This window comes from Ranitomeya imitator, chromosome 6 (genome assembly GCF_032444005.1).
Source record: "Ranitomeya imitator isolate aRanImi1 chromosome 6, aRanImi1.pri, whole genome shotgun sequence".
NCBI classification, from domain to species: domain Eukaryota; kingdom Metazoa; phylum Chordata; class Amphibia; order Anura; family Dendrobatidae; genus Ranitomeya; species Ranitomeya imitator.
In genome coordinates this window covers 289,411,672-289,439,183 of record NC_091287.1, presented here as the reverse complement: position 1 = coordinate 289,439,183, position 27,512 = coordinate 289,411,672, and the positions used below count along the sequence as shown (strand labels likewise).

Here is a 27,512-nt window from a genome sequence, read left to right as displayed (position 1 = left end):
AACTGGCCTGAATAGTGTGCTCTCCAGTTCTGCTAAGAAAGGCAGCTTTGCCTATGCAGCACTGGAGGAGTGGGGGGGACTGAAGCCAGGGGCGGACATACCCCTGACGCAGCTGCACCGGGGCCCGGTACCCTTTCAGGGCAGCTAATAATGAGTGTTATGATCCGGTGACCTTGGAGCAGCATGAAAACTTACACTGGAGTAGGTGGTAACTATACTGACCGCAAATCCTGATCTTAACACCGCTACTAGAAGTAGCCGTGGGGTGTACCTAACAAACCCTAGACACCTCGTCACAGCCGGAGGACTAAATACCCCTGTAGATGGAAATAGGAATACTACCTTGCGTCAGAGCAGAACCCCAAAGGATAGGCAGCCCCCCACAAAGATTGGCTGTGAGTAGGAGAGGAAAGACAAACACAGGCAGAAAACAGGATTTAGCACAAGAGGCCACTCTAGCTAAAATAGGAAAGGATAGGACAGAGTTCTGTGCGGTCAGTATTAAAACCCTTCCAAAAATATCCACAGCAGATTATACAAAAAATTCCTCCATCTAACTAAAGACGTGGAACGTATATCTGCAACTCCAGCGACTCCTACACTCAGAGCAGTAATACAATCAAAAAACAAGCACACAGCTTGTGTGCCATAGAAAAAGAAACAGACACTTATCTTTGCTGAATTGGCAGCTAAGCAGGAGAAGCCAGACAGAGATCCAACACTTCCCAAGAAATATTGACAACTGGCAAGGACTAATGAGTCCTGCAAACCTAAATACCCCAGTCAGAATTGCAATCAGCAGATACACCTGTCCAGGACTGCAACCCAGGGACAACTGCATTACCACCTACAACCACCGGAGGGAGCCCAAAAGCAGAATTCACAACAAATGAGGCCAATCTGGCCTGTTTCTCAGAGCTAAAAGCTCAGTGGGGCCCTTGGACAGATTGCCCTCATCATGTACGGCGGGCAGACAGAGATCCTTGCAGCCCTGCTGCCTACAGTAGAAAATGCAGGAATACATCCTTTGCTTCATGCCCAGCGCATTCTCTGTGACACAGGTGTACAACAGCTTGATGATATCAGAATGCTGCACGCACCTGTGTTAGAAAGAAAGTTGTTGGTGACACCGATGCTGCGGGGGAACGGACGGAGAGGCGAGTTGTTGTTTACCAATACACTGGGGAGAGGACAATGATGAGGGTGGGGGAGAGGACTATGATGGGATGGGGGAGGGGACAACGATGGTGTGGGGGAGTGGACAATGATGGAGGTGGGCAGAAGACAGTGATGGGAGTGGACAATGATGGGGTGGGGGAGTGGACAATGATGGGAGTGGACAATGATGGGGTGGAGGAGAGGACAATGATGGGGGTGGGGGGAGAAAAAGAAGGGGGTGTGGGATTAGGATCTGAGTAAGGGAGACTTACAATGGACCTATAACAGGGGGTAGGGGAGGAGGATGTTATATATGTATGTGAGAGGGTGCTAAGTCCCTGATAGTGTCCTCCCCCATGTCACAATTCACTATATCATCAGAGACTTAAAATTTATTGAGGAGAAAAGGGGATAAGGTGCATAGGAACCTTTTTAATGAACGCTATCAAGGACTTATAATGAAATTCATTATAATGCTATCAAGCACTTGTAATGAATGGGGGGGGGGGGAAACAGGACCGAGACTAAGGCTATGTGCACACATTCAGGATTTGAAGGAGAAAATTCTGCTGCATAACAATGTGATGGCAGGAAGAACGCTGCATAAAAAAAATATTTTTATTATTCTTTTTGCATATTTTCCCCCACTCATTAGTATGAAAAGGTGAAATACGCTGCAAGAATTGACATTATGCAGATTTCAGTCTGCAAGGAAAAAATAAGCAACATGTACATGAGATTTCAGGGATCTCATTCACTTTTCCTGTACTATAAAACCTTGCATATTTTTCGTGTGCACATAATAGCCTTAACCCCTTCCCGACCTGTGACGCCACGTAGGCATCATGAAAGTCGGTGCCAATCCGACCGGTGATGCCTATGTGGCGTCATGGCGGGATCGCGTTCCTGCAGGTCAGGTGAACGGGTTAACTCAAATGTCACCCGACCTGCAGGTACAGGGGGACTTGTACTTGAGCCCAGGGGGAATGGCTTTGCCCCACAGTGGCTACGATCACTTCTGGTGACCTCTTTCTCACCACCCCCAGTTCTGATTGGAGTTAGCGTCCATGTGACGCTATCTCTCCATTCAGATGTGGAGGGGCGGAGTAAACGATGGCTGCCTCGCTGTGCAGATTCATGCCGTCCGTGGAAGCTGAACAGCGAGGTGCCTGCTTGCTACCCTTCCACTGCCAGGTACTCCCCTCTGCTGCCCTCCGCTCCCCCGCCATCCGCTCCCTTCCCCATTGATCACCCCCTGATCACCCCCCTGCTGCTAGTGCCGGCTCTGTCTGCTGCATCTCCTCAGCCCCCATGTCTGACAGCCCCCTCCTGCCCCCCCCGGTGATCACCCCCCGCACCAGTGATCACCCCCTGCCCTCATAATCGCCCCACTGCCCCCATAATTGACCCCTTGACCTCCCCCCTGCCCCTCTGATCTGCCCCATGCCCCGCTGATTTCCCCCCTGCCCCACTGATCTCCCCCTGCCCCAGTGATCGCCCCCTGCTCCGCTGATCTCCCCCCTACCCCAGTGATCACCCCCTCCCGCCCCAGTTTTCCCATTAAGGTTAGAGTTGGGCTAAAGTTTGTTGGCCCCGGTGATCACCCCCTGCCCCGCTGATCTCCCTCCCTGCCCCGGTGATCACCCCCTCCCGCCCGTTTTCCCATTAAGGTTAGAGTTGGGCTAAAGTGAGTTGGGCTAAAGTTAGGGTTGGGGCTAAAATTAGGGTTAGGGCTAAAGTTAGGGTTGGGGCTAAAGTTAGGGATGGGATTAGGGTTAGGGGTAGGGTTGGGATTAAGGTTAGGGGTGTGTGCCCACACAGTGGTTCCCCCCACATATGGGGTACCAGCGTACTCAAAACAAACTGGACAACAACTTTTGGGGTCCAATTTTTCCTGTTACCCTTGTGAAAATAAACAATTGCGGGCTAAAAAATCATTTTTGAGAAAAAAAAAGATTATTTTCACATCTCTCTGCGTTATAAACTTCTGTGAAGCACTTGGGGGTTCAAAGTCCTCACCACATATCTAGATAAGTTCCTTGGGAGGTCTAGTTTCCCATATGGGGTAACTTGTGGGGGAGCTCCAATGTTTAGGCACACATGGGCTCTCCAAACGTGATATGATGTCCGCTAACGATTGGAGCTAATTTTCCATTCAAAAAGTCAAATGGCGCTCCTTCCTTTCCGAGCCCTGCCGTACGCCCAAACAGTGGTTTACCCCCACATATGAGGTATCGGTGTACTCAGGAGAAATTGCCCAACAAATTTTAGCATCCATTTTATCCTGTTGCCTATGTGAAAATGAAAAAAAAATTGAGGCTGAAAGAAAATTTTTGTGAAAAAAAAGTACTTTTTCATTTTTATGGATCAATTTGTGAAGCACCTGGGCATTCAAAGTGCTCACTATGCATCTAGAGAAGTTCCTTGGGGGGTCTAGTTTCCAAAATGTTGCTAAAAGATCATTTTTGTGACTAAAAAGTTAAATGTTCATGTTTTCCTTCCATATTGCTTCTGCTGCTGTGAAACACCTTAAGGGTTAATAAACTTCTTGAATGTGGTTTTGAGCACCTTGAGGGGTGCAGTTTTTAGAATGGTGTCACTTTTGGGTCTTTTCGCCATACAGACCCCTCAAACTGACTTCAAATGTGAGGTGGTCCCTAAAAATAAATGGTTTTGGAAATGTTGTTGTAAAATTGAGAAGTCGCTGGTCAACTTTTAACCCTTATAACTTCCTAACAAAACAAAAATTGTTTCCAAAATTGTGCTAATGTAAAGTAGACATGTGGGAAATGTTATTTAATAACTATTTAATAACTATTTTGTGTCACATAACTCTCTGGTTTAACAGAAAAAATAAAATTTTTAAATTGCGAAATTTTCTAAATTTTTCGCCAAATTTCCAATTTTGTCACAAATAAACACAAACATGATTGACCTAAATTTACCACTAACATGAAGCCCAATATGTCACAAAAAAACAATCTCAGAATAGCTAGGATCCGTTGAAGCGTTTTTGAGTTATTACCTCATAAAGGGACACTGGTCAGAATTGCTAAAAATGGCCAGGTCATTAAGGACAAAAGAGATTGGGTCATGAAGGGGTTAAAGTTAATTGGGGAGAGTGACACTGAATAATTGATACTATTGGGCACTAGAGATTATAGTTAATGGGTGGAACAGTGTTGCTTATCACTTTCTATTTTGATTGGTACGCTGCTAATAGTATATTAACCCCTTTCTGACCTTGGACGGGGTAGTATGTCCAAGGTCAGATCCCCTGCTTTGATGCATGCTCCGGCGGTGAGCCTGCATCAAAGCCAGGGCATGTCGGCTGTTTTGAACAGCTGACATATGCCCGCAATAGCGGCGGGTGGAATCGCGATCGCCACTGTTAAATGACATTTAACTAGCGCTTCCGGCCATCGGGCCGGAAATGAGCGCATCGCTGATCCCCGTCACGTGATCGGGGGTCTGCGATGCGTTGGAATAATAACCAGAGGTCTCCTTGAGAACTCTATGGTTGTTGATGTCAAATTGCTATAAGCGCCATCCTGTGGTCGGCACTCATAGCAAGCCTGTAATTCGGCTACATAGGAGCGATCTGAGCTTCGCTCCTATGTAGTAGAGCCGATCGAGTTGTGCCAGCTTCTAGCCTCCCATGGAGGCTATTGAAGCATGGCAAAAGTAAAAAAAAAAATGTTTTAAAAAATGAAAAAATTTTTAAAAAAATATATAAAAAAAGTTAAAATCACCCCCTTTCGCCCCATTCAAAATAAAATAAAAATCAAACCTACACATATGTGGCATCGCCGAGTTCAGAATCCCCGATCTATCAATTAAAAAAAAACGATTAACCTGATCGCTAAACAGCGTAGCGAGAAAAAAATTATAAACGCCAGAATTAAGTTTTTTTTGGTTGCCACGACATTGCATTAAAATGCAATAACGGGCGATCAAAAGAACTTATCTGCACCAAAATGGTGTCATTAAAAACACAAACTCGGCACACAAAAAAAAAGCCCTCACCCAACCCCAGATCACAGAAAATGGAGACGCTACGGGTATCGGAAAATTGCGCAATTTCTTTTTTTTACCACTTAGATAAAAAATAACCTAGACATGTTTGGTGTCTACGAACTCGTAATCACCTATAGAATCAAAATGGAAGGTTAGCTTTAGCATTTAGTGAACCTATCAAAAAAGCACGACACGACATGCTATAACCAATTATGTCATTCAAAAGAACAACTTGTCCTGCAAAACTTAAGCCCTCACATGGCCATATTGACAGAAAAATATAAAAGTTATGGCTCTGGGAAGAAGGGGAGCGAAAAACGAAAACCAAAAAAGGTTGGGATTGTGAAGGGGTTAATGGTGGAGAGCATATCTGTATTCAGGGACACAGTGAGGGGGAGACATATGTATGTATACAATGTATGCGCCGCGACGATCATCGTGACAAGACGAGTCATGATTGGGGGATGTTCACATTTTTGCCAAATTTCAGTTTTTTTCCATAAATAAATGCAAGTTATATTGAATAAATTTTACCACTAACATGAAGTACAATATGTCACAACAAAACAGTCTCAGAATCAGTGGGATATGTTGAAGTGTTCCAGAGCTGTAACCTCGCAAAGTGACAGTGGTCAGAATTGTAAAAACTGACTTGGTCATTAAGTACCAAATTGGCTCTGTCACTAAGGGGTTAATATATTGCTGAAAGGTGGCTGGGGCATTGTAAAGGTCAAAAAATATAACCAGGCATTAAAAATGTTGGTATATCGTTCTAAGGGTGGTTTCCACTCATCCCCGGGGCGAATCCATATAAGATTATAGGCTCCTCTAGATCAAGTTTGGTAAAAATCTTGTCATAGCAGAGTCTCTAAAAAAAACTCAGGAATTCACAGGAGAGGGTAGTCATTTTTATTGGTAATCGTATTTCTCTTTACTCAATACGTTGCCACAGGGTTGTACAAAGAACAATGATGCCTCAGCTGGGGCTGAATAAGGTCAAATGAAGCATTTTCATCCAGGTATTCTTTAGGTACTTTTAATTCATGCTCTGAAAGATTGTAAATTTGTCAAAATGGAATGGTTGCTCCAGTAAGCAATTCAATGGGACAGTCGTAAGGACGATGAGGAGGTAGATTGAACTGCTGGTACTGAGGTGGTAATTTATCATAACTCTGTTGAGAGATCTTGGAGACTTGGATTTGTTTGAGAACAGAAGGATTTACATGACAATTGTCCTTACAGTACTCAGAGGGAAAGGTAATGCACCTTGATGCCAAGTTGATATCAGGATTATGAATTGAAAGCCAGGGAATTCCAAGAATAACTGGAAACCAGGAAGACAAGATGAAAAATAACAGTTTTATGATGATCAGGTTCAAACAGATTTCAAGTTCAATTGTCTGAGTAACAGGTCCAGAAGATAAAGGTGATCCATCCACAGTTTCCATATCAATTGGCATGGATTTAGTACTACTCACAATGTTATTAAAGGTGAATTGTAAATCTATGAAATTCCCTTCCAGTTTCAGAATCTAACATGGCGGAACATTGTATTTTATGTCTCCCAATTATGACCTGTATGGGAACGACAAAAATGAGAAGATGAATGTATTTTATCTTTATTCTTCATGACAGATGAGATGTTTTGCATAACAGAATTTGGCTGTTTAAAAAGATCTAGATTACTTGCAGTTTTAGCACTTATGAGGGCTATAGTCCACAGCCCCCACAATAGAGGCATAGATTTTTCTCTGTACGTCGCCTCTCATTCTCAACTGCAAAGACAGGTTTTTGGATTACATCAATTTGCATAGGTTCAGGCATATTTTCCCTTTTTTTGGGTGTTCAATTGATTGACTAAAGGGGTTCAGGCTTATTTTCCCTTTTTTGTTGGGTGTTCAATTGATTGACTAAAGGAGAAGGCTGGGTTGTTTCCAAATACTTGCAGTCTTTCCTTTCTTTGTTCAGTAAGTCCGACAGTGAGCCCGCATCAAAGCCAGGACATGTCAGCTGTTTTGAACAGCTGACATATGCCCGCAATTGCGGTGGGTGGAATAGCGATCCACCCGCCACTATTAACTGACATTTATCTAGCGCTTCCAGCCATCGGGCCGGAAATGAGCGCATCGCTGACCCCCATTCCGTGATCGGGGGTCTGCGATGCGTCGGCATAGTAACCAGAGGCCTCGTTGAGAACTCTATGGTTGTTGATGCCAGATTGCTAGGAGCGCCACCCTGTGGTCAGCGCTCATAGCAAGCCTGTAATTCAGCTACATAGGAGCGATCTGAGCTTCGCTCCTATGTAGTAGAGCTGATCCAGTTGTGCCAGCTTCTAGTGTTCTAATGTTTTAAAAAAATATGAAAAAAAATACAAAAAAATATAAAAAGTTTAAATCACCCCCTTTCGCCCCATTCAAAGTAAAACAATAAAAATAAAATCAAGCCTACACATATGTGGTATCGCCGCGTTCAGAATCCCCGATCTATCAATACAAAAAAATATTAACCTGATCGCTAAACAGCATAGCAAGAAAAAAATTAAAAACGCCAGAATTACGTTTTTTTTGGTCGCCACAACATTGCATTAACCCCTTAGCGACCGCCGATACGCCTTTTAACAGCGGCCGCTAAGGGTACTTAAACCACAGCGCCGTTAATTAACGGCGCTTTGGAAAAAGTAAATAGCGCCCCCCAGAGTCGGATTTTCTCCGGGGTCTCGGCTGCCGGGGGTAGCCGAGACCCCAGAGAACATGATTCGGGGTTTTTTTAACCCACCCCTCATTTGCGATCGCCGGTAATTAACCGTTTACCGGCGATCGCAAAAAAAAAAAAGCGATCTCTTTTTAATTTCTCTATCCTCCGATGTGATCGCACATCGGAGGATAGAGAAAAGGGGTCCCAGGTAGCCCCCCAATACTTACCTATCTCCCCCGATACTCCTCGTGGCTCCCGGTGGGCGCCGCCATCTTGAAAATGGCGGGCGCATGCGCAGTGCGCCCGCCGGCCAGCCCCGCGAGAGTCTTTGGGGTCTCGGCTGCCGGGGGTAGCCGAGACCCCAAAGAGCATGATCGGGGGTCGGTTTTAGCGACCCCTGTTTTGCGATCGCCGGTAATTAACTGTTTACCGGCGACCGCAAAAAAAAGCTAAGTGTAATTCTCTGTCCTCTGATGTGATCGCACATCAGAGGACAGAGAAATAGGGGGATTCGGGGACCCTAGCATACTCACCTGTGTCCCTGGATCCTCCTGCTGCTCCTCCTGGCCGCCGGCATCTTCTGGGCAAAAGAAAATGGAGGGCGTATGTGCAGTGCGCCCGCCATCTGTCTCCATCTGCCGGCCGGCAGGAGAAGAGCACTTGGGGCTAAAATTAGGGTTAGGGGTAGGGTTAGGGCTAGGGTTAGTGTTAGGGGTAGGGTTAGGGCTAGGGTTACGGGTAGGGTTAGGGGTAGGGTTAGGGCTAGGGTTAGGGCTAGGGGTAGGGTTAGGGATAGGGTTAGGGGTAGGGTTAGAGCTAGGGTTAGGGGTAGGGTTAGGGCTAAATTTAGGGTTAAGGTTGGGGCTAAATTTAGAGTTAGGGTTGGCGCTAAATTTAGGGTTAGGCTTCTTTCACACTTTCGTCGGTACGGGGCCATCGCAATGCATCGGCCCGACATACCAACGCACGTTGTGAAAATTGTGCACAACGTGGGCAGCGGATGTAGTTTTTCAACGCATCCGCTGCCCAATCTATGTCCTGGGGAGGAGGGGGCGGAGTTACGGCCACGCATGCGCGGTCAGAAATGGCGGATGCGACGTACAAAAAAACGTTTCATTGAACTTTTTTTGTGCTGACGGTCTGCCAAAACACTGATCCAGTGCACTACGGACGCGGTGTGGCCATCCGTCACGATCCGTCGGCAATACAAGTCTATGGGCAAAAAACGCATCCTGCGGGCACATTTGCAGGATCCGTTCCTTGTCCAAAATGACGGATTGCGACGGATGCCAAACGACGCAAGTGTGAAAGTAGCCTTAGGGCTAGGGTTAGGGTTGGGGCTAAAGTTAGGGTTAGAGTTGGGATTAGGGTTAGGGTTTGGATTAGGGTTGGTATTAGGGTTAGGGTTGGCATTAGGGTTATGCTTGGGATTAGGGTTAGGTTTGGGATTAGGGTTGTGATTAGGGGTGTATTGGGATTAGGGTTAGGTTTGAGGTTAGTGTTGAGATTAGGATTAGGGGTGTGTTGGATTTAGGGTTTTGATTTGGGTTATGGTTAGGGTTGACATTAGGGTTGTTTTGGGGTAAGGGTTGGGATTATCGTTAGGGTTAGTGATTAGGATTATGGATTGGGTTGGGATTAGGGTTAGGGGTGTGTTGGAGTTGGGTTGGAGCTAGAATTGGGGGGGTTTCCACTGTTTAGGTACATCAGGGGGTCTCCAAACACGACAGCCAATTTTGCGCTCAAAAAGTCAAATGGTGCTCCCTCCCTTCTGAGCTCTGCCGTGCACCCAAACAGTGGGTTACCCCCACATATTTGGCATCAGCGTACTCGGGATAAATTGGACAACAACTTCTGGCGTCCAATTTCTCTTGTTACCCTTGTGAAAATAAAAACTTGGGGGCTACAAAATCCTTTTTGTGGAAAAATATATATATATATTTTTTATGACTCTGCATTATAAACTTCTGTGAAGCACTTGGGCATTCAAAGTTCTCACCACACATCTATATAAGTTCCTTGGGGGGTCTAGTTTCCAAAATGGGGTCACTTGTGGGGGGTTACTACAGTTTAGGTACATCAGGGGCTCTGCAATCGCAACATAATGCCCACAGACCATTCTATCAAAGTCTGCATTCCAAAAAGGCGCTCCTTCCCTTCCGAGCTCTGCCGTGCGCCCAAACAGTGGTTTACCCCCACATATGGTGCATCAGCGTACTCGGGATAAATTGTGCAACAACTATTGCAGTCCAATTTCTCCTGTTACCCTTGTGAAAATAAAAACTTGGGGGCTACAATAAATTGTAATGTTGGAAAAAAAAATATTTTTTTATTTCCACAACTCTGCATTCTAAACTTCTGTGAAGCACTTGGGCATTCAAAGTTCTCACCACACATCTAGATAAGTTTCTTGGGGGGTCTAGTTTCCAAAATGGGGTCACTTGTGGAGGGTTTCTACTGGTTAGGTACATCAGGGGCTCTGCAAACGCAAAATAATGCCCGCAGACCATTCTATCAAAGTCTGCATTCCAAAACGGCGCTCCTTCCTTCCGAGCTCTGCCGTGCGCCCAAACAGTGGTTTACCCCCACATATGGGGTACCAGCATACTCAGGACAAATTGGACAACAACTTTTGGGGTCCAATTTCTATTGTTACCCTTGTGAAAATAAAAACTTGGGGGCTAAAACATTTTTTTTGTGGAAAAAAAAATATTTTTTATTTTCACGACTCTGCATTATAAACTTCTGTGAAGCACTTGGTCATTCAAAGTTCTCACCACACATCTAGATAAGTTCCATGGGGGGTCTAGTTTCCAAAATGGGGTCACTTGTGGGGGATTTCTACTGTTTAGGCACATCAGGGGCTCTCCAAACGTGACATGGCGTCCAATCTCAATTCCAGCCAATTCTACATTGAAAAAGTAAAACGGCACTCTGCGCCCAAACAGTGGTTTACCCCCACATATTGGGTATCAGCGTACTCAGGAGAAATTGCACAACAACTTTTGTGGTCTAATTTCTCCTGTTACCCTTGTGAAAATAAAAATTTGTGGGCAAAAAGATCATTTTTGTAGAAAAAATGCGATTTTTTTTTTCACGGCTCTACATTATAAACTTCTGTGAAGCACATGGGGGTTCAAAGTGCTCACCACACATCTAGATAAGTTCCTTAAGGGGTCTAGTTTCCAAAATGGGGTCACTTGTGGGGGGTTTCTACTGTTTAGGCACATCAGGGGCTCTCCAAACGCGACATGGCGTCCAATCTCAATTCCAGCCAATTCTACATTGAAAAAGTAAAACGGCGCTCCTTCACTTCCAAGCTCTGCGGTGCGCCCAAACAGTGGTTTACCCTCACATATGGGGTATCGACGTATTCAGGAGAAATCGCACAACAACTTTTGTGGTCTAATTTCTCCTGTTACCCTTGTGAAAATAAGAATTTGTGGGCGAAAAGATCATTTTTGTGTAAACAAAAGCGATTTTTTATTTTCACGGCTCTACGTTATAAACTTCTGTGAAGCACTTGGGGGTTCAAAGTGCTCACCACACATCTAGATAAGTTCCTTAAGGGGTCTAGTTTCCAAAATGGTGTCACTTGTGGGGGGTTTCCACTGTTTAGGCACATCAGGGGCTCTCTAAACGTGACATGGTGTCCGATCTCAATTCCAGCCAATTCTGCATTGAAAAAGTCAAACGGCTAAGTTCTGCGGTGCGCCCAAAAAGTGGTTTACCCCCACATATGGGGTATTGGCATATTCAGGAGAAATTGCATAACAAAATTTATGGTTACATTTCTGTTTTTACACTTGTGAAAATAAAAAAAATGGTTCTGAATTAAGATGTTTGCAAAAAAAAGTTAAATGTTCATTTTTTCCTTCCACATTGTTTCAGTTCCTGTGAAGCACGTAAAGGGTTAATAAACTTCTTGAATGTGGTTTTGAGAACCTTGAGGGGTGTAGTTTTTAGAATGGTGTCACACTTCATTATTTTCTATCATATAGACCCCTCAAAATGACTTCAAATGTGATGTGGTCCCTAAAAAAAAATGGTGTTGTAAAAATGAGAAATTGCTGGTCAACTTTTAACCCTTATAACTCCCTAACAAAATAAAATTTTGTTTCCAAAATTGTGCTGATGTAAAGTAGACATGTGGGAAATGTTATTTATTAACTATTTTTCGTGACATATCTCTCTGATTTAAGGGCATAAAAACACAAAGTTTGAAAATTGCAAAATTTTAAAAATTTTCGCCATATTTCCGTTTTTTTAATAAATAATCGCAAGTAATATCGAAGAAATGTTACCACTAACATGAAGTACAATATGTCACGAAAAAACAATCTCAGAATCAGCGGGATCCATTGAAGCGTTCCAGAGTTATAACCTCATAAAGTGACAGTGGTCAGAATTGCAAAAATTGGCCCGGTCATTAAGTACCAAATTGGCTCTGTCACTAATTGGTTAAAATGCAATAACGGGCGATCAAAAGAACTTATCTGCACCAAAATGGTATCACTAAAAACACCAGCTCGGCACGCAAAAAATAAGCCCTTACCCAACCCCAGATCACAGAAAATGGAGACGCTATGGGTATCGGAAAATTGCGCAATTTCTTCTTTTTTTTTACCACTTAGATAAAAAATAACCTAGACATGTTTGGTGTCTATGAACTCATAATGACCTGTAGAATCAAAACGGAAGGTTAGCTTTAGCATTTAGTAAACCTATCAAAAAAGCCAAACAAAAAACAAGTGTGGGTTTGCACTTTTTTTGCAATTTCACCGCACTTGGAATTTTGTTCCCGTTTTATAGTACATGACATGCTAAAACCAATGATGTCATTCAAAAGTACAACTTGTCCCGCAAAACATAAGCCCTCACATGGCCATATTGACAGAAAAATAAAAAAAAGCTATGGCTCTTGGAAGAAGGGGAGCGAAAAACGAAAACCGGAAAAAGCTGGGGTCATGAAGGGGTTAATGGTGGAGAACATATCTGTATTCAGGGACACAGTGAGGGGGAGACATATGTATGTATGCAATGTATGTGACCTTGTTATTTACAGCGCCGCGACGATCATCGTTACAAGACGAGTCATGATTGGGGGATGTTCACATGAAGATCTGACCAGATGGAGAAGAAACAGGAGAAAACGACTAATCATTCGAGACGTCAGCGTTAAGTTCCTAGATATACGGTAAATATTATTCTGTATCTGTACTGTGCGCTGGAGATTTTACATATGCGGCTCCAGACTTCATTCAATCACTCCCTCCATTCGCTGGCCTCTCTCCCCACCTTTGGACAAATCAGTAATCATGAGGAAGTGAGCAGCCAGCAACAATTCTGACTTCCTCTTGATTATTGATTTGACCAAAGGCAGGAAAGGAAGGAAAGCTAATAAGTATTAAAAGGATCACCACTTTTTGGGGAAGTTGGGGTTTATTATAAGAAATCAGATTGACTCTGAAACGCGTTAAATTAACCATTTTATCCTCAGATCTTGATTCTTGGACTCTATTGAAAATCAGCAATGCAGAGTAAATCCACCTTCTCTGGTAATTCTTCATAAATGGAGTTATACAGATAAAAACCTGGTGGGGCATTGGATCACAGTCTGCACCACCCGCAGTGAAAAGGTAATTGAAGGAGGTTATCTAATGAATAGCAGACATGGAGTATGTACACAAAGAGATTAAGGGTATGTGCACACGTTCAGGTTTTTTCGCGTTTTTTCGCAATAAAAACACGATAAAACCGCATTAGAAACTGAAGACATATGCATACTATCATTTAGAATGCAATCTGCAATTTTTGTGCACATTCGGTAAAAAAAAAGCAGCATGTTCATTAATTTAGCGTTTTTTTAGCGTTTTTCCCCAATTCTATGTATTTGGAAAAAAAAAAAACGCATCAAAAACGCGCAAAAAACGCATGCGGATTTCAGGCAGAAATGTCAGGTTTTTGTCATGAAAATTTCTGCCAGAAATCCTGACGTGTGCACATAGCCTCACTGTGTATTTTTATTACTAAAGAGGTGCTAATCAATGCAAGGTAAGGCTACCTTCCCCAAAGACAGACACTACGGCTTCATATCAGAGACCTGACATGGCAATGGAAGTATAATATTCTCCATTATAGATCTAAAATGGGAATTTGACACGATCCATGGATATCCATGATTAGGGAGCAAATTGGCATCTATGCGTAAAGTCTCAAAAGTATTTGTAGCTGGTAACCCACTATCTCCCTGAATTATCGCGATATCATATTGTTGTGTGGCATGTATGGAATGTTTGATGGATGTTCGGATAGATGATGGCCATATTGTTCCTCTTGGAGGTTCCCGGGGGAAGATATGACCAACAGCATAAATCTGGCCTAATACTGGATTAAAATGGTATCAAATAGGCCATCCCCTCTTACCTCAGCTGAGGGAGGAATGAGGGATCTGACAAGGTCTATATATCACCTATTGACAGGATAGATTACAAATGTCTAATCACTGGAGACTCCACTACTGGAACCCCCACAATCACAAAAACAGGTGTCCGCATTCCTTTCACTGCACAACTAAAACTAAGAAGGGAGGAGTTTCCCTTGAAGAGAGGTAAAGTAAAAGTGACTGATAAGCACATATAGCAATTATTTCATAACTATAAAATAGATTTTCAGCTGGGGAATATTTATCAAAAAATGTTATGTTATATTTATCTTACATTTTTGTATTTTAATTTTATAACTTCAATTGTAAGATTGCAAGTTTTTCATGCTGTCTGATGAGTAGGAAATACAATTTCACAGTAGGAAATGTACTATTTGCAAAGGAGAAATTTTAGGCCATCATAAAATGATCAAAGAGAAATGACTGAATTCTTGACAACTGTTTGACGGATAAACATGTTTACACTGGCCAATGTTTGTGAACGCTTTCTCCATACTAATATACTTTACATGCTAATTGCCTACTGTAAAATGCCCTCAGGCCTTTTTTTTTTTACATAACTAGCTTTTGTACAGATTAAGCCAAATTTTTAGAACTTGCACATTATTTAAAACATTTGGCACAACTTACACCATAATACACATAATACATTTACATCGCCTAGTGCTGTACAAGTTATGTCTCCATTATGAATAAAAATGGTTGGAGTGGTCCAGGTCTGGATTGGAGTCTTTATTATTGCAACCACTAGGGGTAGCACAGGCAGGTAGCATGGTCAGTGGATAGCCAGAGGTCTGTGCACAGAAACAGCAGTATGGTAAACAGTATGGTAATGAGGGAGCAGCAGGTGAGCGAGCTAGACTAAAGGTACCTGCACACATAACGATATCGTTAACGATATCGTTGCTTTTTGTGACGTAGCAACGATATCGTTAAGGAAATCGTTATGTGTGACAGCGACCAACGATCAGGCCCCTGCTGGGAGATCGTTGGTCGCTGAAGAAAGTCCAGAACTTTATTTCGTTGCTGGATCTACCGCTGACATCGCTGGATCGGCGTGTGTGACACCGATCCAGCGATGTCTTCACTGGTAACCAGGGTAAACATCGGGTAACTAAGTGCAGGGCCGCGCTTAGTAACCCGATGTTTACCCTGGTTACCAGCGTAAAAGTAAAAAAAAAAAAACACTACATACTTACCTACCGCTGTCTGTCCCCGGCGCTGTGCTTCTCTGCACTCCTCCTGCACTGGCTGTGAGCACAGCGGCCGGAAAGCAGAGCGGGGACCTCGGGATCGTTGGTCGCTGGAGAGCTGTCTGTGTGACAGCTCTCCAGCGACCAAACAGCGACGCTGCAGCGATCGACATCGTTGTCGGTATCGCTGCAGCGTCGCTTAGTGTGACGGTACCTTAAAAGGCTGGGAGCTCAATGATCTTGCAAGGAAGAGGGACAAAGGCCTGGGTTAAATAGGTAGTCCAATCTAGAAAGCACAGAATGAGCCAATCGGGAAAATACAGGGTGGAGCAGATCAGACACAACAGGTGCTGGTAACTAAACTAGCTAGGAGCTGGCCAGAGAGGTGAATAGCCGCTACCTTGTGTACAGGAATTGCTAGGTTGGAGTCCTGACAATAGTCTCCTACTTCTAGGATGGCCTCCGAACATCTCAGGAGCTGGTTTCCGTGGCTGCCTGTAATGAAATGCTTTTGTAAGCTTAGGGTCGTGAATACTGCACTCCGGCTCCCATGAATTCTCTTCTGGTCCGTAACCCTTTCAATTTCACCAAATACTGCAGTCTCCTCATCACCTTGTACCTTTTAGAGTGAAGCATGTGGAAGAGTTTTTCGTGGAAAGGGGTTCTCATTAAATGGTTTGAGCAAGGATACAATGAATACAATTTTCCGGCTGTTAGGATGTTTTAATGGAAGGCAACTTGGTTAATTTGTGCAGAAATCTGAAAAAGGTCTTATGACTTTTTTACCAAATTTAAAAGATGGTACATGTGTTTTTAGATTTTTTGGCAGCAAAACCTTATCACCAACCTTTTTGGTAAGAGCAAGAATAGAAGTGTTAAATGGAAGATTAAGAATACTGGATGCAAGCCATAGTTAGCAAAAATAGAGTTTGAGATGAATGTAGAACTATGTTTGGAGTTGTTATAGGCAAATTCTGCAGTTGGTAAATAGTCCAGCTAATCATCCTGAAGATAGGAAATAAAACAGCGGAGGCATTGTTTTAGAGTCTGGTTAGTTCTTTCAGTCTGACCAGTGGATTGAGGATCGAAGGCAGTAGAGAAATTAACAGTAAAGGCCCCGTCACACTTAGCGACGCTAAAGCGATCCCGACAACGATACGACCTGTCAGGGATCGTTGCTGCGTCGCTATGTGGTCGCTGGTGAGATATCACACAGTGCGATCTCCCCAACGACGCAGCAGCGATGCGGCGACCTGTACAACGATGTCACATGGCAGTTATTTCATGACGATTAACAGACCTCAATGAGGGACTCCTGTCAACGAGGTCATTGGTAAGGTGTCAAACACAGCGATGTGTGCTACCCAGCGGGACCTCAACAATCAAAAAAAGGTCCAGGCCATTCCGACACGACCAGCGATCTCACAGCAGGGGCCTGGTCGCTGCTACGTGTCACACATAGCGAGATCGCTACTGAGGTCGCTGTTGCGTCACAAAACTTGTGACTCAGCAGCGATCTCGCTAGCGATCTCGCTATGTGTGACGGGGGCTTAACCTTTAAAGCTATACTGAAGATTTTCCAAAATCTTGATGAGAACGGAGCACCTCTAGCAGAAACTTCACTGTCAGAAACTCTGTGCAGCCTAAATATCTTTTTAATCATTAATTCTGCGGTTTGTTCAGCGATAGGAAATGTAGTTGAAATTAAATGGGCTACATTTGCGAGTCAGTCCACCATAACAAGTCATTTTTTTTAGAAAAAGGAAGGTCCACTATAAAATCCATTGAGATTGATCCCCAAGGCCTGGATGGAACTGGAAAAGGTTGAACGAGTCCTAAAGAAGATCGTGGTGTCTTGTTTCATGCACATCTCAAACAGGATGAAATATATTTTCTCATATCATTCCTACAGTTAGCCAAACAAAATGAATGAAGCATTGTTCATGAGTTTTCATAACTTCAGAATGTCCTGAAAGTTTAGAATCGTGGCCTAGTTTGGAGACTTCAAGTCAAGCAGATTCAGGAACCTATAATCTGTAAGGCCGGCCTCACACTAGCGAGTTTTACGGACGTATGAGAGGTGCAGAAAATACGAATTGCATACGGTACAATGATTCTCTATGGCCCAGCTCCTATCTGTCGTATTTTACTGATCCGTATTATACGGTCTTCTACGGCCGTAGAAAATCGCAGCATGCTGCGTTTGTCACCGTATTGCGCAAAAAATACGCCAATGAAAGTCTATGGGGGCGAGAAAAATACGGCTTACACACGGGCCAACAGTGTGACTTGCGAGAAATACGCAGCGGTGTTCTAGCGAAAAGCCGGCAATTCAGTGCGGTGTACAGTAAAATCACACAGACAGGTTAGAATAGAATAGCTAAGATAAATGTCTACACATAGTATAGGGGTGTGTATATATATATATATATATATATATGTATATATATATATATATATATATATATATATATGTCAGTGAGACACATATATGTATATATATTAATATTTCATACAGCGCTAGATAGCTTAAAAGCCGGTACGGTATTCAATTGCCGATTTTTCCTATCTCCTTCACAAACCCGACATGATATGAGACATGGTTTACATACAGTAAACCATCTCATATCCCTTTTTTTGCATATTCCACACTACTGTTTGTAGTGTGTATGTGCAAAATTTGGGCGCTCTAGCTATTAAAGGGTTAAATCGCGGTAAAAATTGTCGTGCGCTCCCGCGCAATTTTCTCCGCCAGAATGGTAAAGCCAGTGACTGAGGGCAGATATTAATAGCCTGGAGAGGGTCCATGGTTATTGCCCCCCCCCCCCCCCCCGGCTAAAAACATCTGCCCCCACCCACCCCAGAAAAGGCACATCTGGAAGATGCGCCTATTCTGGCACTTGGCCACTCTCTTCCCATTCCGGTATAGTGGTGAGATATGGGGTATGGGGTAATGAAGGGTTAATGTCACCTTGCTATTGTAAGGTGACATTAAGCCAGATTGATAAAGGAGAGGCATCAATTATGACACCTATCCATTATTAATCCAATAGTATGAAATGGTTAAAAAAACACACACACATTATTACAAAGTATTTTAATGAAATAAATACACAGGTTGTTGTAATATTTTATTATACTGGTAATCCACCTGAAGACCCTTGTCACCTGGAACAAATGTAAAAAAAAAAACAATATTCCATACCTTCCGATGATCAGTCTTGTCCCACGCTGTAAATCCATCTGAAAGGGTTAACTAATTTTACAAGCAGAAGCCTGCTAATGCAGCCGCCCCTGCCTGTAATAACCCGGCGAATGAATGGAATGTAGGTGCATGACCTGAAGTTACCTCGAGTTGCGGTGATGCGCCCTCTGCTGGATGTCCTCATATGAACTCGAGCCTGGGAAAATATTCTGAAAAGTTCCCATTCTGGCGGAGAAAATTGCGAGGGAGCCCACGCCAATTTTTTCCGCGATTTAACCCTTTAATTTAATAGCTAGAGCGCCCAAATTTTGCACATACACACTACTAACATTAGTAGTGTGGAATATGCAAAAAAAAAAGGAATATGAGATGGTTTACTGTATGTAAGCCATGTCTCATATCATGTCGGGTTTGTGAAGGAGATAGGAAAAGCTGGCAATTGAATTACTGGCTTTTAAGCTATCTAGCGCTGTATGATATATACAGTTAGGTCCATATATATTTGGACAGAGACAACATTTTTCTAATTTTGGTTATAGACATTACCACAATGAGTCTTAAACAAAACAATTCAGATGCAGTTGAAGTTCAGACTTTCAGCTTTCATTTGAGGGTATCCACATTAAAATTTGATGAAGGGTTTAGGAGTTTCAGCTCCTTAACATGTGCCACCCTGTTTTTAAAGGGACCAAAAGTTATTGGACAGATTCAATAATTTTAAATAAAATGCTCATTTTTAGTACTTGGGTTGAAAACCCTTTGTTCGCAATGACTGCCTGAAGTGTTGAACTCATGGACATCACCAGATGCTGTGTTTCATCCTTTTTGAAGCTCTGCCAGGCCTTCACTGCGGTGGTTTTCAGTTGCTGTTTGTTCGTGGACCTTTCTGTCTGAAGTTTAGTCTTTAACAAGTGAAATGCATGCTCAATTGGGTTAAGATCAGGTGACTGACTTGGCCATTCAAGAATATTCCACTTCTTTGCTTTAATAAACTCTGGGTGCTTTGGCTTTATGTTTTGGGTCATTGTCCATCTGTAGTATGAAATGACGACCAATCAGTTTGGCTGCATTTGGCTGGATCTGAACACACAGTATGTCTCTGAATATCTCAGAATTCATTCGGCTGCTTCTGTCCTGTGTCACATCATCAATAAACACTAGTGACCCAGTGCCACTGGCAGCCATGCATGCCCAAGCCATCACACTGCCTCCGCCGTGTTTTACAGATGATGTGCTATGCTTTGGATCATGAGCTGTACCACGCCTTCGCCATACTTTTCTCTTTCCATCATTCTAGTAGAGGTTGATGTTGGTTTCATCTGTCCAAAGAATGTTCTTCCAGAAATGTGCTGGCTTTTTAGATGTTTTTTTAGCAAAGTCCAGTCTAGCCTTCATATTGTTGATGCTTATGAGTTGCTTGCACCGTGCAGTGAACCCTCTGTATTTACATTTATGCAGTCTTTTCTTTATGGTAGATTTGTATATTGATACGCCTACCTCCTGGAGAGTGTTGTTCACTTGGTTGGCTGTTGTGAAGGGGTTTCTCTTCACCATGGAGATTATTCTGCGATCATCCACCACTGTTGTCTTCTGTGGGCGCCCAGGTCTTTTTGCATTGATGAGTTCACCAGTGCTTTCTTTCTTTCTCAGGATGTACCAAACTGTAGATTTTGCCACTCCTAATATTGCAGCAATTTCTCGAATGGGTTTTTTTCTGTTTTCGCATCTTAAGGATGGCTTGTTTCACCTGCATGGAGAGCTCCTTTGACCACATGTTTACTTCACAGCAAAACCTTCCAAATGCATGCATCACACCTCAAATCAACTCCAGACCTTTTATCTGTTTATTTGAGAATGACATAACAAAGGGATTGCCCACACCTGTCCATGAAATAGCCTTGGAGTCAATTGTCCAATTACTTTTGGTCCCTTTAAAAACAGGGTGGCACATGTTAAGGAGCTGAAACTCCTAAACCCTTCATCCAGTTTTAATGTGGATACCCTCAAATGAAAGCTGAAAGTCTGAACTTCAACTGCATCTGAATTGTTTTGTTTAAAATTCATTGTGGTAATGTCTATAACCAAAATTAGAAAAATATTGTCTCTGTCCAAATATATATGGACCTAACTGTATATATATATATATATATATGTCTCATATATATATGACAGTATATATGTTTTTACGATTATTTGATCCCATGGATCCATTGTATGTCTGTATGTCGGTTTTGCAAGCATGCGAGAAAATCTCGCAGTACGGATGCCATACGGATTACATACGAAGGATGCCATGTGCAAAATACGCTGACACACCCTGCCTACGGATGACATACGGACCACTATTTTGGGGACTTTTCTGCGTATTACGGCCGTAAATAACGGACTGTATTTTTATACGTGGAGTGTGAGGCCGGCCTAATACTGCATCCAAAACCCTTCCAAAAAAAAAAAGAGATCCACATCTATAGAAGGATCATTAATACAAGTCATTTTGCAATTCATCTTTGACCTCTGTTAAAAATTCCTTAGAGTCCAATACTTCCAAGAAATTGGGCATAAAACAGTGCAGTCAGTGTTAGACCTCTCCTGCGGTTCAACAAATATTCTGGATTGAATCAGGCAAATAAGAAATTGAAAAATTAAACCTGGAGAAAAACAAGGCCCATCGTGCATGTCTTGCAGGCAACCTGTTAGCTGTACAGATAGACTCAAAATTTTTGTGGTCAGCAAGGACAGTCAAAGGGTCATTTGCTCTGTCCAAAAGATGTCTTCATACAGGAGAAGGCAACATTAATGGCTAAAAGTTTTTTTATTTTCAATGTTGTAGTTCTTTTCTGCAGATGACATGGTATGGGAAAGAAATGCACATGGATGAAGCTACATCTTTTCTCCAATTAGTTGAGACAAAATAGCTCCCACCATAGAGACGAAGTCCTCTACTTAGACAACAAATGGCAGTACATGATTTGGATGTGGCCGTCATGATGCTGAAGTAAAAACAATCTACGGTTTGTCAAAAGCCACATTTGCCTCTAGGGACCAGAAAAAAAGCTTTATTTTTTATTGTGAGTGAAGTGATTCAGAAGGTTTATAAAAAATTTCAAAGCCTATTATGCACTGGACATCTTTTCAATATCTTGGTGTAGGTCAGTCAACCACAGGATCCATGCTCAAACCCTCTAGGGAGATGATATATCCAAGAGATTAAATCCTGGTTTGTTTAAATTTACATTTTTCGAGTTTGATATAGAGATGATTCTACTTTTGTAGATGTTCCAGGATTAACTGGACATGCTTGTGATGCTCCTCGAAAGTGTCTTAAAATATAACAATGACAGCGAGATAAACAACAACAAATTGGTGCAAATCTCAAAACCCCTTAACGACCGCTGATACGCCTTTTAACGGCGGCAGTTAAGGGTACTTATACCTAAGTGCAGCTTTTTAACGGCGCTGAGAAATAACTGTATAGTGCACCCCAGCGTCAGAATTTCTCCAAGGTCTCAGCTACGGGGAATAGCTGAGACCCCAGAGAACATGATTCGGGTTGGCTTTTATCGACCCCAGTGTTGCGATTGCCATTATTACTGGAATTATGGCGACCGCAAAAAAAAAAGTCTCATTTCCCATTGAATTTCTCTCTCATCTGCTGTGATGGCACATCAGAGGAGAAAGAAATGGGGTCCCCGGTGTCCCTGAATCCCCTATGAAGTCCCGCAGACTGCAAGCGTGGCAGGCGCATGCGCAGTGCGCCCGCCAAGATCTGCCAGCCGGAACCCGGCAACAGTAGGAAATTTTTCCTATTGGTTCATTTTGATCACTGTGATAGACAAAATAAAAAAATAGTAAATCAAACCTCCCTTTATCACCCCCTTAATTAGGTAAAAATAATAAAATTAAAATAATGTATTTATTTCCATTTTTCCATTAGGGTTAGAGTTGGGCTAAAGTTAGGGTTGGGCTAGGGTTTATGGTTAGGTTTGGGATTAGGGGTGTGTTAGGGTTAGGTTTGTGGTTAGGGTTATGGCTAAGATTAGGGTTAGGGGTGTATTGGGGTTGGGGTTGGAGTTAGAATTGGGGGGTTCCACTGGTTAGGTACATCAGGGGTCTCCAAACGCGACATGGAACCACCATTGATTCCAGCCAATTTTGCATTCAAAAAGTCAAACGTTGCTCCCTCCCTTCTGAGCCCTGCTGTGCACCCAAACAGTGGCTTTCCCCACATACGGGGTATTGGTGTACTCAGGAGAAATTGCACAACAAATTCTGTGTTCCATTTTCTCCTGATACCCTTGTGAAAATAAAATAAAAAAATGGTTCCAAAGTAAATTTTTTGTGAAAAAAGTAAAATGTTCATTTTTTCCTTCCACATTGCTTTAGTTCTCGTGAAGCACCTGAAGGATTAATAAACTTCGTGAATGTGGTTTTGCACACCTTGAGGGGTGAAGTTTTTAGAATTGTGTCACTTTTGGGCATTTTCTATAATACTTACCCCTAAACTCACATCAAATGTGAGGTGGTCCCTAAAAGAATTTTGTAAATTTTGTTGGAAAAATTAGGAATCGCTGGTCAACTTTTAACCCTTATAACTTCCTAACAAAACAAAAGATGTTTCCAAAATTTTGTTGATGTAAAGTTGACATGTGGGAAATGTTATTTATTAACTATTTTTGTGTGACACCACGCTCTGATTTAAGTGTACAAAAAATAAAAGTTTGAAAATTTGCTAAATTTTTGCCAAATTTCAGTTTTTTTCATAAATAAATGCAAGTTATATCAAATAAATTTTACCACTAACATGAAGCACAATATGTCACAAAACAGCAATCTCTGAATCAGTGGGATATGGTGAAGTGTTTCAGAGCTGTAACCTTGCAAAGTGACCGTGGTCAGAATTGTAAAAATTGACTTGGTCATTAAGTACCAAATTGGCACTGTCACTAAGGGGTTAGTTTATTTCTGAAAGGTGGCTGGGGCATTGTAAAGGCCAAAAGATATAACCAGGCATTAAAAATGTTGGTATATCGTTCTAAGGGTGGTTTCCACTCATCCCCGGGGCGAATCCATATAAGATTATAGGCTCCTCTGGATCAAGTCTGGTAAAAATCTTGTCAGAGCAGAGTCTCTAAAAAAAACTCAGGAATTCACAGGAGAGGGTAGTCATTTTTAATGGTAATCTTATTTCTCTTTAATCAATACGTTGCCGCAGGGTTGTACAAAGAACAATGATGCCTCAGCTGGGGCTGAATAAGGTCAAATGAAGCATTTCTCTAAAATTTTCATCCAGGTATTCTTTAAGTACTTTTAATTCATGCTCAGAAAGATTGTAAATTTGTCAAAATGGAATGGTTGCTCCAGTAAGCAGTTCAATGGGACAGTCGTAAGGACGATGAGGAGGTAAATTGAACTGCTGGTACTGAGGTGGTAATTTATCATAACTCTGTTGAGAGATCTTGGAGACTTGGATTTGTTTGAGAACAGAAGGATTTACATGACAATTGTCCTTACAGTACTCAGAGGGAAAGGTAATGCACCTTGATGCCAAGTTGATATCAGGATTATGAATTGAAAGCCAGGGAATTCCAAGAATAACTGGAAACCAGGGAGAAGACAAGATGAAAAATAACAGTTTTATGATGATCAGGTTCAAACAGATTTCAAGTTCAATTGTCTGAGTAACAGGTCCAGAAGATAAAGGTGATCCATCCACAGTTTCCATATCAATTGGCATGGATTTAGTACTACTCACAATGTTATTAAATGTGAATTGTAAATCTATGAAATTCCCTTCCAGTTTCAGAATCTAACATGGCGGAACATTGTATTTTATGTCTCCCAATAATGACCTGTATGGGAACGACAAAAATGAGAAGATGAATGTGTTTTATCTCTATTCTTCATGATAGATGAGATGTTTTGTATAACAGAATCTGGCTGTTTAAAAAGATCTAGATTACTTGCAGTCTTAGCACTTGTGAGGGCTATAGTCCACAGCCCCCACAATAGAGGCATAGATTTTTCTCTGTACGTCGCCTCTCATTCTCAACTGCAAAGACAGGTTTTTGGATTACATCAATTTGCATAGGTTCAGGCATATTTTCCCTTTTTTTGGGTGTTCTATTGATTGACTAAAGGGGTTCAGGCATATTTTCCCTTTTTTTGGGTGTTCAATTGATTGACTAAAGGAGTAGGCTGGGTTGTTTCCAAATACTTGCAGTCTTTCCTTTCTTTGTTCAGTAAGTCTCTAATCAATTCTGCATCTGAATTAATTAAAGTCCTCCAAATTATCAGTGACCTCCACCCTGACAAGCTCATCTTCCACTAGCTCTGATAATCCACGGAATCCACGGAATTGACTCCCCATGGCAGCTAAATTCCATGTGGTGTTGACCACCCCCCTGTTATGCAATTCTGATGTATATTTGGTAACAGAGTGCTGTCCTTAAAGTAAATGATGCAATTTGGTTTCAGCTATGGCTCAACAATTTGAGTCAAAGACTTGATCTATAGCTGTGATGAAAGTATTTAGATCAATGAGGAGGTCAGTTCCTTTCAACATAAGGCAAGATAAATAATAAAGAGTACATTTTTCCTCTATCTGGTAAAAAGAGCAAGTTGAATTTGAAATCAAATAAATGCATTGGTTAAGGAATTCTCGGTAATGGTGACGATCAACAATGAACTATGCAGGCAACGGCATGCATGCGCTTGATTCGGAGCCCGAGTTGCGTAAATCCAGGAGGTGTCTGTGTAACTGAATTATTTCTTTTTGTTGATACAAGACTAGTGTTTGCAACTTAAGACAATTATTCTTGGTAGGTGGCACCAAATTTTTGAAGTTCAGCGACTTGTTGCCTCAAGGTGGTTCCAATGGAGCTGTCCAGAGAGCTGAATAACATAAGGGAAAGAGCTGCTGCCTGCCTGATGCAGAGGAATTGCTAAGCTTGAGTACTGACAATGGTTCTAATCCATTATCAATATTGGGCAACCATAGCAAACTCTTCACATCTGATGTAAAAGCAGTATTTGTAAACACACATATGTATGTAGGCGAATTACCATGAAATACATGAAGATCATTTCATCAACAAAATTGACCTTATTATACAGGTTATAACAGGTCAAAGTGCCATACAATTACAATAAAGTGCTAAGGTTTTGTCATCTGTTATAGCTGATGAATGTCACTGGTTTCGCAGCAGTCCAGTGGAAACATAACATTTCAGTGCTCCCAGAATGAATTATCTAACACAATTTTTCTTTGTATATTGTTCTCACTTCCACAGTCTCCTGAATTTCCGATTTTGTTTGGCTTTATTAACTCTATGCACCACTATAAACTCCATGATGCATCAGAATAGAATCAAACGTGCGGGTACTATGTCTGCCTATTGAGGGGACAGTGTGATTATCTTCCTTCTGTAAAACTGTGTGACTGTTACTGATGATGGCTAGATATTGTAGTTTCTATGTCCCCCTCCTTATTTAAAGGCATGTATGGTACATTCCATCATGCCAGAAGTTCTGATGCCAGTAGGAGTGACACTTAGAGCCCTATAGACTCCAGATATATAAAGTAATTGAAACCTGATTCACACCATTGCTATTAGAGGTGAGCAAAAAGATTCACACTACCCAGGTCTGGCTTCCACTTTGGAATTTCATAGCATCCAGAACAGGACAGTGCCAACATCCTCTGCACTTCAATGCTTGCAACATGGTGCCTCTAGTGATTATCAGACCCTTGTGATGTCATGATGTCACATGAGACCTTTAGACTGGAGATAACACAATGTCCCGAGACCTAGTAATCACAAAAGGCATGCAGTATTGCAGCATTTCAGTGCAGGTAGAGGACGGCAGGGCTGGGATGAAGTGTAGTCAGGGTAGGAGCCTGCCTAGGGCCCTACTTTCTGCCATCCTGAGGGGGGGGGGGGGGCGGGGCGCACTTTGGGGACAAAAAAGTGACATTGCTGAATGCCATCGGCTGCTTGGGACCTACCTTTAACCGCAGGCATTCAGCACAGTGAAGGCCAGGGTGCAGGTACACAGGTGTCACTGACACCGATCACATCTCTCCTGTACTCCCTCCTTGCACTCAATTGTATTCACATCTATTAGACGCAAATACAATTGCTGTGAGCGCCACCGGCACAAGAGCAGAGGAGCTCTCATTTGCACACGGCATCACCGGGATTTCCAGCGGAACACATGCCACTTTCGGCCTGCGCCCTGTTGGAGACCATGCGCACAGGGGACAGGGCACAGGTTAAATTGCTGTAGGATCTGGCCGCACCCCCTATAGCCAGGTAGATATTCTCTAGGAGCAGTGAGCACAAGACAGCTCAGGAAGAGGCAGTGAAGAAGAGTGTTGAATGTAGTGAGTAAGGTGTGGCTGCGAAGGTATGCGAAATGCAGGCGTGACACAAGCAGCAAAAGCTTTACCTCACATAAAAACTACTGCATAGCCTTTTTGCTTACAATTAACTTACTACTGATTTGAGCAGGCGAGAGAGCGCACTGTGCACATCGCACAGTGACAGAGCAGGGACTAGCTCAGCCCCTAAAACTAATTTCAGTGAAAATGCTTAGTTTCAAGGAGAAGGATAGGGTGACAGTAACTGTAGCCTCTTTCCCCTGAGGACGCTTTGTTTAAGTATCCCATTGAGATTCTCAAATAAAGTCATCAAAAAGAAAGTTGTAAAAAAAAAAAAGCAGTAAAATAGTATAGTTAGTAAGTATATTAGGAAAATTAGGTTAACTATGCCATTATGATCAATAAAAAGTCCAAGTACAA

General features: G+C 42.4%; 1 protein-coding gene across 1 annotated transcript in view; it reads right to left on the bottom strand.

Annotated features, from left to right (window-relative positions):
* Positions 1-27,512, bottom strand: part of TNFRSF11A (TNF receptor superfamily member 11a) — a 203,780-nt gene that overhangs the window by 49,343 nt on the left and 126,925 nt on the right. The gene's annotated exons all lie outside the window — the stretch shown is intronic.